Source organism: Myotis nattereri (assembly GCF_964212035.1).
Source record: "Myotis nattereri genome assembly, chromosome: 14".
In the NCBI taxonomy this organism is placed as follows: Eukaryota; Metazoa; Chordata; class Mammalia; order Chiroptera; family Vespertilionidae; genus Myotis; species Myotis nattereri.
The window spans coordinates 25405402-25419280 of NC_138089.1; the positions used below are offsets into that span (position 1 = coordinate 25405402).

A 13879-nucleotide genomic window follows, 5' to 3' on the forward strand; every position below is an offset into this window, starting at 1 on the left:
GATTTAACGGTGGGCTGGGTAATTGACACATTCTGTGGTTTTTTTCAGAAAAGGGGTCATGTTAGAGACCTAATTAACAAGATGGAGGACGCAGTACAAAATGGAGTTAGTCCTGCTCTGCCCTTTCAGCATCAGTTTCCTTTATGAATAGAATATTAACAGACTTAGGTTAAGTATGACCTAAAGTTTCTCCATAAAAGGAGCCTTGTTTGTGTGTTCTGTGGACTTCAAATATTATTGGAAAATAATTTCACAAATAAATCAATAAAACCAACATTTATTGAGTACAGGTACTGGGAATCAATAAATCTGTATCCTTGAATGCACTTAGTGGTTAAATAAAAAAATGTAACTTTCATGTGCAAAAAACAGTATTTGAAATAATTTAACATCCCGTTTAAAAGAAAAAAATCTGACCTGAAAGTTTCCAAAACGATTACCTATCACTACCTTCCTGCTTTTCAAAATGTTTTCCCGTTCAGTTTTTTGGAAGGGAAAAATTCTCCAAAAAACAGTTGAGGAAAAAATTAGAGACATATTGGATCAGAAAGGTGTTTCTCAAGTTGTAGTCATTGTTGTCAGATAAATAGGCATACTGTATAGCCCGAGGCTGTTTTTGCAGTGTGGTGTAGGAGCTGCCAACATCAGAAGCAAATAAGAAACTTAAGAGGGAAAAACCAAGATGGCGGCATAGGTAAACACCGGAAATTGCTGCCTTCCACAACAACTTCAAAAATACAACGAAAAGACAAAACGGACATGATCCAGTACTACAGGAAGGCTGGCTGAGTGGAAATTCTACAACCAGAAGGAAAGAGAAAAGCACACTGAGAATCAGAGGAGCTGCGGAAGTAAAGTGCAGAGGTACGGAGGCTCGAACGCACGCGCAGAAAGGGTCTGGCACCTGAGGACGTGGCTGTCTTTTTGAATCGGGAGGGAGTCACAAGCTCCCGACTGCTCTGAACTCCGGTTCTGGGAAGTCTCTGGGGACCCAGGACTCATACGGGGAGAAACTGGACTGTTTTGCAGCAGGCAGAACTTGGAACCTGAGGGCAGCTTTCCCTCAGAGGTGCTTGCAGCAATTATCGGGACACTGAGACACAGCCCCTTAGGGCAGGGCTGAGGATCCGCCATAGCTGCTTGCTCCGCCCTGTTGATTCCTTGAGACCCCGCCCCACCCAAGCTGCAGCAGAGGCTTTTGCATATGAACGCCCTGGCCTTCTGCAACCTGAAAATTACCTAACAAATTGCAGCTGGGCCAGACAGACCCAGAACTTCCAAGAGAAAGCCCAAGGCCCCACAGCAGCTTGCATTGCTTCACAGCTGGGCCCCATCTGGGCACCTCCAAACTCCAAAAAAGGAAGGGGAATCTGCAGATCTCTTCATAGCTCCTGCTGGGTAACCTAAGGAAGAGGCTAAATTAGCACCTCCTTAGATCCAAGAGCTACTGTACCCAGTGGTCAGAGTGAGACCATCCAGATTACAACTCCTCAGATCCATAAGGGACGCACTCAGGGGGCAGACTCAGTGAGCACCAAAGCCCCACTGAAGCAAGTCTTGCCCCGGAGGGGTGTCTCCAGCACAGAAGTTCTCCCACTGCAAACACAGCTGATTCTCACAGCCAATTGGCCTGGAAGTCAATTCCTCCTAGTGATACCAACAACAATCAAGGCATAACTACAACAAGACTGTGCACAAAGCCCACAAGGGGGTGCACCAAGTGTGTCTACCTCAGGTAACTGGGGAGGCTGAGCCACTGGGCCCTATACGACACCTAGCACACAAAACCACTCTACCAACACAGGGAAGCATAAAAAATGTGGAGACAAAGAAACAGGTCACAAATGACAGAAATGGAGGAAAGCAAACGACTGGATATAGAGTTCAAAACCACGTTTATAAGGTTTTTCAAGAATTTTATGGAAACCGCCGATAAATTTAGTGAGACCCTGGAGGATATGAAAAAAGACCAACTAGAAATTAAGCATACACTGACTGAAATAAAGAATAATATACAGAGATCCAACAGCAGACAAGAGGATCCCAAGAATCAAGTCAAAGATTTGAAATACAAAGAAACAAAAAAGACCCAACCGAAAAAGAAAAAAGATTCCAAAGATATGAAGATAGTGTAAGGCGCCTCTGGGACAACTTCAAGGGTACCAACATCAGAATTATAGGGGTGCCAGAAGAGAGAGGGCCAAGATATTGAAAACCTATTTGAAGAAATGATGACAGAAAACTTCCCCTACCTGGTGAAAGAAATAGACTTCCAAGTCCAGGAAGCGCAGAGAACCCCAAACAAAAGGAATCCAAAGAGGACCACACCAAGACACACCATAATTAAAATGCCAAGAGCAAAAGACAAAGAGAGAATCTTAAAAGCAGCAAGAGAAAAAAACATCAGTTACCTACAAGGGAGTACCCATACGACTGTCAGCTGATTTCTCAACAGAAACCATACAGGCCAGAAGAGAGTGGTAAGAAATATTCAAAGTGATGAATAGCAAGAACCTACAACCAAGATTACTTTATCCAGCAAAGCTATCATTCAGAATTGAAGGTCAGATAAAGAGCTTCACAGATAAGAAAAAGCTAAAGGAGTTCATCACCACCAAACCAGCATTATATGAAATGCTGAAAGGTATTCTTTAAGAAGACGAAGAAGAAAAAGGAACTCTTACAATTTGCCACAGCATGGATGGAACTGGAGAGCATTATGCTAAGTGAAATAAGCCAGTCGGAGAAGGATAAATACCACATGATCTCACTCATTTGTGGAATATAATGAACAACATAAACTGATGAACAAGGACTGATCCAGAGACGGAGAGGCATTGATTGGACTGTCGGGCCTTGGAGGGAAGGTAAGGGAGGATGGAGGTAAGGGGGAAAGATCAACCAAAGGACTTATATGCAAGCATATAGGCCTAACCAATGGACACGGACAACGGGAGGGTGGGGGGTGTGTGTGTGAAGGCATGAGGTGGGGGGTAGGGGGTAACGTGGGGATAAGGACACATATGTAATATCTTAATCAATAAAAAAATATATTAAAGAAAAAAAAATATGATACTTAGGGCCTCATCTGATGGAAGTTTTTCCAAAAATGAAAACTTGGAGGACTGAACTTTAAGGCTGGTGTTCATTAACATCATACAAAGTCTTATTACCATTATGGTTTCATGAAATCCCACTTTCCTAAAATTCATTATGCATTCTCATTTGAAATACAAACTAGTCACTACTTGTTCTCTCAACACACTGTTGTCCAAGGAAGACTTATTTTTAGTAAGGGCTTGTTGGATTTAGCTCACAGCTAGGTTCAGCTGAAGTACAGAAACAGGTAAAATAAAACAAGCCGGGGGAAAACTCCTAAATGAGCCACAGAAGTCCAACTTTATTTCCTTACTGCTCAGTATGAAGAGAAAGTTATCAACATCCATATTAAGTATCTTGCAATCCACAAGTTTGTGGCTATAACTACACTGCCCATACAATTTAAATTACATAAAATTAAAAATTCAGTTCTTTAGTCACATTAGCCACATTTTCAGTGCTCAATATTAATATATGGTTAGTGGTTACCACATTGGTCAGCACAGATAGAGAACATTTCCATAATTGCAGAAGGTCCTACTGGATAGTGTTAATCTAGAACACTAGCAAGCACACAAAGAACTGTTTAAGAGACCACAATAATCTATCAAACTGTACAAAGACATCTACAAGTCATTCTATTTTACTTAGGATTGGCTACACATCAAGGAATATACTAGAAGCTTAGTGTTACTACAAGACTCAACAAGAGCCTGTGCTCAGAATAGTTAAGAGAATTCAAACAAGCAATGACAACAACCTGAGAAGTGCTATGATTCAACATGCTTGTTATGGGATCAGGAGAAAGCACTGCTATTTTTTTTATAGGGAGTCTGGCTATTAGAACGATAGATCAGAGAAGGCAAGATCACAGGGGAGATGATGATACCTGAGTCTTAAGTCTTGAAGGGTAAAGACCATCAAAGTTAGCATTCAGGCAGACAGGACCCTACAAAATGGTATGACTATGTAACTATGACTTGGTTAAACAGTAATCAATTCAGTGTGACTTGAACAGAGAGGTACTGTTGGTGTGATGTGAAAATTTGCAGCAAGTGAAAAGGCTGTTAAGAACAGAAATTAGCCCATTGAGGGACCTTGTAGATCAGTGATGATGGAATTCATCCTGTAAGTAGTTAGGAGCCAGTGAAGGAGTTGTATCAGTCATTTGGAGGCTCCTGCTATGTTAGAACAATTGTCCTGGCAACATGTAAGATGGATCAGAAGAGGCACAGGAGGCAGAGCCAACTGTTTATAGCAAATGAACTCAGTAACAAACCGATGAGAACAGAAATCATGGGATGGACTGAAGTTATTCAAAGGAGATAAAAAAGGGTATGTTGCTGAAACTCATGTCTAATTCTCAGTGAAGCAGTAGTCAAGGTCACCTGTACTGAGAGGGTAGGGGGAGAATCCCCGCTGAGGAAAGAGTGAGGCCTCTGCTCAGGTTGGGTGGCCTTAATTGGTGTTGGAACCAATCTGTCTGGTTTCATGACTCACCCATACCAAAACAGGAGAGGAGAAAGCCAATGGTATGTCTGGAGACTGGATGAGCAAGTACAACAAACAGAAAATGGGCTCAAAATAAGAGTGAGAGTTTCTAAGGTGCCTGATCCTGGGGATTCAAGGAAGAGGGTCTAAAATTTTGAGATAAAATTTTAAGGTTTAGTAAGGGTTTCTAATGGGGTGAGTATAAAACTAAGTCTGCCTTTGGTCTCTCACTTTATCCCCAGGAAAAAGCTACAAAAAGGATTTTAAGAATAACACGCAGTCTTGCTGTAAAAACCAGTCCCAGGTGAATGCCTGGACTCCATTTCCCTCCTCCACGCCTTCCATAATTACTTTGTGACACAAATTACTTTGTGCCGCCCCCCCTTCTGGGGGAAGACAGAAATTGGGCTCACCCTCAAAATCTGACACCTGCTCAAACCCCTGCAGGACAACGTCCCGGCACCAGGTTAAACCTGGGCAAAGGAATTCCGCCCATAATCTAGAGTCTAGGAGCCTCGACATGGAGGCGATGACGAGATCGTGGGGGAGGGAGCGATTCTTCCAGGCCCAGGGCGGTCCTTAAACCGGAGACAACAGAGAACTCCCACAAAGGTAGTGCGGCACCCCCTCCCCCTGTCTGGAAGGGCGCGGCCTTCTCTCCGCCTCCACTGCCGCTCCTTCAGGGTAGCACCTCGTGCCGATTTTGGGAGAACATGCCCCTCCCATCCACAAACCAGCAGGACCGACTCCCGCTCCTTTCCTCACTCCCACAGTCCGGGGGCAGATCGGGCTCGCAGAGCGTTTTAGGCGGCGGGTACCCGGGGCGGAGCCGAGGCAGCCGCCACCCAGAAGCCTCCGCCGGGCAACCCGCCCCCTCCTCCAGCGCGCGCTTCCTGCCACGTTGCGCAGGGGCGCGGAGCCAGACACTGCGGCGCTGGGCCGCGCGAGGAACGTACCAACGACCGCCACCCCCGCCGAACCCGCGCAGTGGTTTCGCTCAGTTGGGACCTGAGCCAATAGTAAGGGGCCATTCTCCGGATGCAGCAACCAATCAGATGTGGAGACCAGGCAGGCGGCGGGTAAACCGACTCCCCCGAAGGGGAGGGTGGCGGGACGCCCGCGCAGGAGCCACTTTCACTGACCCTCCTCCCCGCCCCCTGCACACACCCCACGGGAGGCCGACCGCGCCGGTAGGTCCAACTCTCCCCACCTACCTACCCACCCACCCAACCCAGAGAGCAATGCGAGACTCCCTAGGCGGCTGCGCACTCCCGAGCCTGTAACTGACAGACCCTTTACTCCAACCAGAACACGCCATTTGTTTTCACACGCGGCGGGAGACGCGGCGACCAATCAGTGACAAGAGCTGAGCCGAGAGCGCTCCTCCCTTTGCAGTAGCAATGGCTCCGTCCGGATTTGAGCCTTTTCCACTTCTCCCTCCCCCTCCAGTGGCCGCCGGGCGGGCCGCATTCCTGCCAGCCTCTCACCTCTTTTCCTTCCAGCGTAACAAACATTATACGCCCGAGTTCCCGCGGGAAAAGGCAACCCCCAAGTACCAATCAGACCCACGTAGCCACCCGTTTCCCCCACCGTGTCCACCAGCCTCCCTCCCGCCAGAGTCCCGCTCCCCTACCTAGCCGAGGCTCTCTGAGGAGCCGGAGCCCCAGAGCACAGCCTCTTCTCTAGGCTGCCCCGGCGGCTTCCGCTGATTGGCAACAAGTTGGCCAATGGGTGTGGGGCGGTGGGCGGAGAGGCCAATGGCGCGGCGGGAGGGGGCGTGTCCCAAGTGCCCCTGGCGCCGGCGCTGGTAATCCCCGTGCGGTCAGTGGCGTTTCCGCTCGGGCAGCGGCTGAGTGAGCTGCTGCTGCCGCCGCCGCCGCCGCCGCCGCAGCCGCCGGGGGAGGGGCGGCCGCCGCCCGCTTGCGCTCAGAGACTCACGCAGCCCCAGTCCCGCCAGTCCGCCAACATTGTAGTGCCGCCCCCCCTTCCTTTGGCCCTTCCCCCACCCGCCTTTGCTCGCTCCGCCTTTCTGCCCCCACCCCCACCTCACGGGCAAGGGCCATTCCCGGCCAGGAAACGCCGTGGCGCCGCGTTGGGCCTAACTCGAGTCCTCCTGCCTCCCGGGAGTGCCGAGCGCCGCAGCCCGGGCCCAGGCCCCGGCAGCGCCTGGGACAAGGTAAGGGTCCGACAGAAAAGAGGGACCTACCCTCCCTCACACCGGGCCCCGGGGGGAGGGAAGGGTCACCTCCTCCGTCTCCCCGCGCTCGCTTTCGGGACTTGGGCCTGGCCCTCCCAGGCTCTTAGCAGGAGGATGCTGCCCCTTCTCACCCCCCTCGCCACCCGCCTGGACACCATCGCATTCCTCTTCCCCGGGGAGAGAGGTCCCCTTCGTCATCCAGTCGACCCCACTACCCTTTTCATGTCTTTCCTGGGTCAGGACGCTTCCCCTCCCCCCACGTCTCTTCACCCCTTTTCCTGGGAACTGCCTAGCCCACGTTTACCTTTGACTTGAGGCTAGGCCTCTCGCTGCCCTCTTAGCAGACACAGGCATACTTTCCCCCCCTCCCCAAACCCCCGCCCCAGCCACCCCGGTTCGCGCGGCCTGGTGACAACTCTGATGGTTGCGGGGCCTGTGTCTCTGCATCACGTTCCTGGACGCCTTTCCCCTCGTCCTCGGGTCCCCGTCCCAGGTGATGGCTTCCTTTCCCACACCAGCGGCCTTGCCCTCGCCAGCCCCACCTCACATTTTGGGGTTCTCGGTGGCTTCTGCCCCAGGATCTCCGAGAGAGTCCTATTCTTGAGTCGGTCGGGTTTGAGCTTGGAGTTGAGCCAGGCTGTGTCGTTCTCCCAGCCTTGGGCGTGGAGAGCGATCCTTTGAGAAGGTCTTTAAAGGCAGAAAAATGTACCCTTGGTGAATCCCCATTCCCCCTGCGTGGGAGCTAAGGGATGCGAAGGGAATGACGGTGAGGGGGAAAAAAGCCCTGATTTTTAAGTAGGTGAATCGCGTGAGAGGGAAAGTTTAGCTGTTGGGAAAGCCCCCTCCGTGCTAATGTCTTCTGTGGAGCTCTTTTGCGTCTCACTTGTTAGGAATAACTGATCTTTCCCTTGGATACGGATGCTGCAGCCAGCCCTGCTGGTCTGGGTCAGGGGTGCATGTATGACCTGCATTTTCTGCTTTCTCATGTTACTTGTGCAATGTGTTCACCAGTAACTCGTTTCGTGCCCAGATCTCCGGGTTCCATTGAGCTTTGTCTCTATTTTAGTTCATTTCTCCCTTTTCCTCCCTTGCTCATAGTACTGAAAGAATCCCCAGGTTCTCTGCTAATGTCTTTTCATCATTTGACTAAAGGAGTTGCTTATAAATGACTTGTAACCAAGACCATACTTAGATTTTTGTTGTTGTTGTTGGGCAGATCCAACAAAAAACTTTTGGTTGGGGAGGATCCAGCTGAGTTGAGCATTTATGAGCTTTTCGGGAGAATGTTTGTGTACCCCCTATTTGGGAAAATTTCTTGGTGGTTAATTTTATATCACTAATGCTTTTAGATCACTCAGGAAAAAAAAAGTTATAAGTTGTAATTTTAGATGTGTGGAATCTGAGCTAGGACTAAAGCAAAGAATATTCACATATCCTGGGCCTCTTGAAGAACACAGGAAATTTTTTTTATTGGATTTCTTCCAGTTTTCTCAGGAGGATCATTCGTTTTCTTCTATAGCCAAAAATTCTGGTCAGTTATGGGATTAGAGTTTTTAAGGTTTACTCAGACTGTCATGAAGATTCAGAAATGAATTATGTCCTTTGGTGGGGCATGACACAAGTCTCTATCTCTAGCTGCAAATTTAAATTTGACTGTAAAGAGAGTCCTTGGAAAATTGGCCTTTTAAAGACTAAAGCTTAATCTTCACTCCTAAATTGCTGGCTTAATTAAAATGGCTATCTGGAATTTGGTAAATAGTGGTTTTTCTAATAAAAGGCCCTTAGTTTAAAACTAAAAGGATTTAGGGTGTTTCTTTCTCAAAGCATAATTCCAGCTCTTCTGGCATGGAACATTGGTCCAAAATAAAGTGTGTAAGGGGTGGGGGTGGGGTAAGAAAAAGGTTGTTCTTTGGGTTGGATCACAGGACTGAGTATACAAGGCAGCAGCAGCTGCTGGCTCTGGAACTCTGGTTGCTACGTGAGAAGCTTGAGTAGTGCTGGCTGCCGTCTCCAGGGAAGGACAGCAGTGCAGCCTCCATTAATGCTGTTGGCTGCAGGGAGCTCCACTTAGGCAATAGCTACTTCAGGACTAAGAAGAAACCTTGCTTTCCTGGGAATTTTCATTGCTGAGCTGGTTTGCATTTTATTGGTGGGGAGATGAGAATTCATAACCTTCTACCCATTTATGGATATTAGCAACATCTAGAAACTGGATCATAGTTAGAGTTTTTCTTTTTTGTTTGTTTCGTGGGGGTTTTTGGCAGATTTTTGGTTTTTATCTGTAGATTTGTGCTTGAATAGGACTGAAAGTTTCATTAGTTTTAACATTTCAATCGATTTCATATTTTGTGTGTCTCCTTTCTTTCTTTCGTTAGGCCATATTTACCTTATTGAATAGATGTTTTGATAAACATTTTACTAAATTTGTAATCTTAAACTCTAAAAAGAAGCGTCCTTTTCAAAATGACTTGTAAATATAAATCTTTGAAGTATTTTCTTAATTTCTGTATCAGTAATAGACTTCTGCAAATTGAATTATTTCTCTGGAGTTTGACCTATAAAATGAATTCATTACATGCGTATTGGAGGTAGTCTTTTAAGACCACAAAGATGTATGTTTGGCCATGATCCATCTGAGACATAGGACAGACCAGAAGGAATATTCAGAAATCAAATAAATAGTGTACAGGATACTTGAGAAGATGGCCTCTTATGTGGTTTCCCCTCCCCCACAGCTCCTGCACATTAGGAAAATCTTTGATTAAACAGAACAGTTTATTGAGTATGGAAGTACTTGGAGAGGCACCATTCAAATATACCACCATTTTTATACAGTTCTTAACAGATGGGTTGTCTCTTCCCCACCCCACAAGGTGCTTGCATACTATATTTTTTTCCCCTCAGAATTTTGTATGTTTAGCTTTGTGTAAATGAACTTAAATCTATAATGTATAACATGACTGTGGCATTTGTGGCAGGGAACCAAAAGAACGGAAATGAGTTGTGTCATTCACAAATGTGGCTTGTGTTGTCTCAGTGATATACACTGACTAATGAAACGGAACTTTTCATGGATAATATTTTTAGGTGGTTTTAATGTTATCACTATCATATATAAAAGATGCCATATCAGATAAGTATGGTTTCACTCACAGTGGTTATTTAACATTTTAGATATGTTTTTTAGCTTAAGTTATATGTTGATGTTACCTTATAAAATAATCACTTTTTTCACTTGTGTTTCTTGTTGTTTGGAATCCATCGTGATCTTGATGTGATTATTTTCTGAAAGATCATAGAGGCCTTTTTCATAGGATGTATTTAATCAATATGCTTGAAAATTTTTGTATCTTCTGATACTGTTTTGTGTCCAGGAACTTACATGCTTTCTGAAGTTATTCTGGCCTTTCTGGGGGTGACTGGTTATTTACTTTTGCCTTTGGATAGGAAAATACCATAGGGCAAAATGCAGATGTGCAGACAACCACTTTTATTTTGTCCTCTTTGTATTGAAATAACTTATGAAACATTAGGCCATAGTTAAGGATAGTCCGTGGTTATTAGGTACATATTATCAATGAGAAATTGGATCATAAATAGAATATAATTTTCTTATAACTTCTAATTCCACTCTGATGATTTGTCAGTTTAATTTGAAACTAAAAGGCCTCGCAGTGAATTTTGTTTATAAAAAATTTTTCAGGTATTGGAAACTAAAGCTTGATAGGAATATTTTAAGACAAAACTTACTCTGACTGCAAAATGTGTGAGATAATGTATATTTTAATACAAGTGATTGCTATTTGTAACTTGATTTAAAACATCCTTTTATGGGCTTAAAAAGTATGATAGACAGTAATTGGTACCACTTTTTTACAGCTAAAATTTCAAAAATACGTGGTAAAATGGCATTTTTTACCCTTCATTTGATTCAGTGATTGATTTACCTTGTAAAGATTTGGGGAAGTTCATGAAAGATGAGAGAATATAATTTCTTTCACTTATCAATACATATTTTGTTAAACCAGAGTCTTATGAAAAGTATCCTGTTTTGTATTTGTCTAAATCGAGTAAAAGATACCCAGTAACTTGGGGGAGGGAGAAGCTGTTAGAAAACATCACTTTAGAGAATTCTTTTATTCTGACTAAATATATTCAGACTCTTTAACACTTTATGAAGCAAATTTGAAATATAACAAAGGAACAATGAAGCTAAATCTCAGTCTACTTTATACTAACCCTCACTGAGCAAGGAATTTGTAATCCCATCCTGCCTCTCAGTTTTTGCACCATATTGATTTTGTTTGCTGAATACCTCAGGGATCACATTAACTATCTTTGATATAAAGACAGGGGAAAGGAATTTTCTGCTTATTGGAATGAGATCTTAGTATTTTTTTAAAAACTAAGGTTATTTGGCCAGGTTTGCCTCATGCATTCGACTGTTGGTTTGGTCTGACTGCTTTCTCTTCTCTGCTCTTCCTTTCTTCATAGCATAAGAATTCTCAGAGTTTTGGTGGCAAACTAAAGTAATAAGAATCATTTTCTTAGTCATGTTAGTTATGTATATACACCCAGAGCTGGGAATACTCCTTGACCTATGTTATGAATCACACAAAAAAAGCAAAGGACATAGGAATTTATACAGAATTTGTTTCTATCTGGGAAATCAAGTTTTTGTTGTGCTACCTAATTGAGGGAAAATGCCAAATTCCTAGCTGCTCTGTTTTTAAAAAGATGGAAACATGGGAGGAGCCTGAGACCTCTGCATCAGGATTTGGTTTGAGTAGAAAGGAAGATTTTTGTTTCAAATTGCCAGCTGCTTATGTCATACTGACTCCCTTATTATGCCTTTAGTTGGCTTGTCAATATGGCCAAACAGCTAGATAAGTGTGGGGCAGGACAAAGGGCTCTTTGCACAGCAGGGAGGCAGTGTTGGTGGGGGAGGGGTGGGAGGTAGGAAAGACAGGAGGAGGAGGTTCTTTTCCTTGGGAGATTATTCACTTTGGCATACAATTAAAGAAATCATTTGTATTTCCTACTGAAGCATTGAATTTGTGCCAACCTTATACTGTTAACCTGAAATTTAGTATATCCCTGAATATGTGGTAGGGACCCATCCTCTCCTCCAAGGAAAAATAAAAAATTAAAGCTTTGTGTAGATGAAAAGAAAATAAATTCCATGCACTCTACTCTCCTAAATACAAGTCACCTCCTGAGTAGAGCAGTTCTGGAGCCTCTAGAGCAGAATTCTCATTTAAGAAATGGAAAAGGAGCCGAAACCGGTTTGGCTCAGTGGATAGAGCGTCGGCCTGCGGACTGAAAGGTCCCAGGTTCGATTCCGGTCAAGGGCATGTACCTGGGTTGCGGACATATCCCCAGTAGATGTGCAGGAGGCAGCTGATCGATGTTTCTCTCTCATCGATGTTTCTTTTTTTTTTTTAATTAAATCTTTATTGTTCAGATTATTACATTTGTTCCTCTTTCCCCCCCCCCATAACTCCCCTCCTCCCAGTTCCCGCCCCACCCTCCGCCCTCATCGATGTTTCTAACTCTCTCTCTCCCTTCCTCTCTGTAAAAAATCAATAAAATATATTTTTTTTAAAAAAGAAATGGAAAAGGATATTATAGCTGAATAAAACTTAAATTTCAACATACACATTGTCTTTATTTGAGTTGGAATTAGACCAAAATAGGTAAAAAAATAATTTGTTTCCCTTTGTAAAATAGTTGCATATCGTTCATTCCAGTTTTATAATGTAGAGAACACCCTCCAGCATTTACATGTTGGCTTGCCATCATGTACAATGCTAACTGAAAAAAGGCTACTTACTGTTTCGGTCTTGCCCTGCTTCCTGAAGAACCTGATATTCCCCAGAGATTTTTCCTTCCCCCACTTTTATGGTGTTGGCACTGCCTTGTTTGATACATCTTGCTTAATTCCCAACTAAAAGTGTGGTGGTTGCATCCATGTTACTAGAATTAATATGAATCTTAGAGTTGGAAGAGATCTATGGGTTATCTGGCACTTACAGCAAAATTATAATGAAATATTCAAAGTTTGGGCCCAATGGAAGTTTTCATTAATATGTTAAAAGGCTCAGTGTTCTGAACAGTATTTTTAGTTACTTTTAAAATAAATGTTGATACTAGTACATGTGTGTTAGTTGTGGGGTTTTTCTTACCAAAATATTAAATAATTGCATTCATAGAAAAATTAGATAGCAATTATTTGGATTGCAAAAGGGTTCCTTCTTAGTAAAGGAGTATATGCTGAGTTTCTTTTAAATGCTCAATATATTTTAAGAGAATTTGATGTTTAGAAATAATCGGTTAGAACTCAGTTTTCCAAGAGTACATCTGTTGCTGAAATTAAGATGCCACTTGTATTGCAATGTTATTAAACTAGCCTTAAAGTTTTCCCTTCTATCCAGACTGCAGGAGACTAACTGTAAGGACACTGCAATGCTAATTTTTACTTATGGATCCAGAGATTGTGACTGTTAGCGAAGAAGAGGTGTGTGTTTTAACTTAGTAGAATAACTAAAAACTGCCTTTAATTCACATTGTAATATTAAGCAAGCCTGACCAAACTTTGTGCCTTTTCTCTCTGCAAAAGAAAGATACATGTGTTACCTACTTAACTTTAAATTTCTGTGTGTATTGGTCTTGGCAGCAATGACATAATATTTTGTCTGAAAAGGGATATTTGAGTGACCTAATTATGATTGTCGTTTAGAACTTTTTTATCAGTAAAATACCAACAATGTTACCATGAGATTTAGTAGGCTATATTTTCTATCACTATAGAAATTTAAGGTAGTTGTTCCTTCCCTTTATAATTCATTCACCTGGATTATTTCCATAGATTTGTGGGACTAAAATAGAAGCCATCTAGTTCAAACCTGACCTCTATTCCAGTTTTCTCTACATGTACTAAGACCCACATCGTTAACTCTGCGCACATACACATACCCCACTTCCCAGATAATTAGAAATTTTTTCATTGTGGCTTCTACTGCTCCTCTTACCTGAATCTTGCCAGAGGACCTAAAAAGTTCCTGGCAAAAGTATGGTGGGGAGGGGAGCACA

General features: G+C 43.8%; 1 protein-coding gene across 1 annotated transcript in view; it reads left to right on the plus strand.

The window, feature by feature from the left end:
- The first annotated feature begins 6638 nt into the window (after positions 1-6638).
- SETD5 (SET domain containing 5) overlaps positions 6639-13879 on the plus strand; it is an 81476-nt gene continuing 74235 nt past the window's right edge. Inside the window, exon 1 of the mRNA XM_081106037.1 lies at positions 6639-6766. The gene's annotated coding sequence lies outside the window, so the exon portion shown is untranslated. The remainder of the gene's footprint in view (positions 6767-13879) is intronic.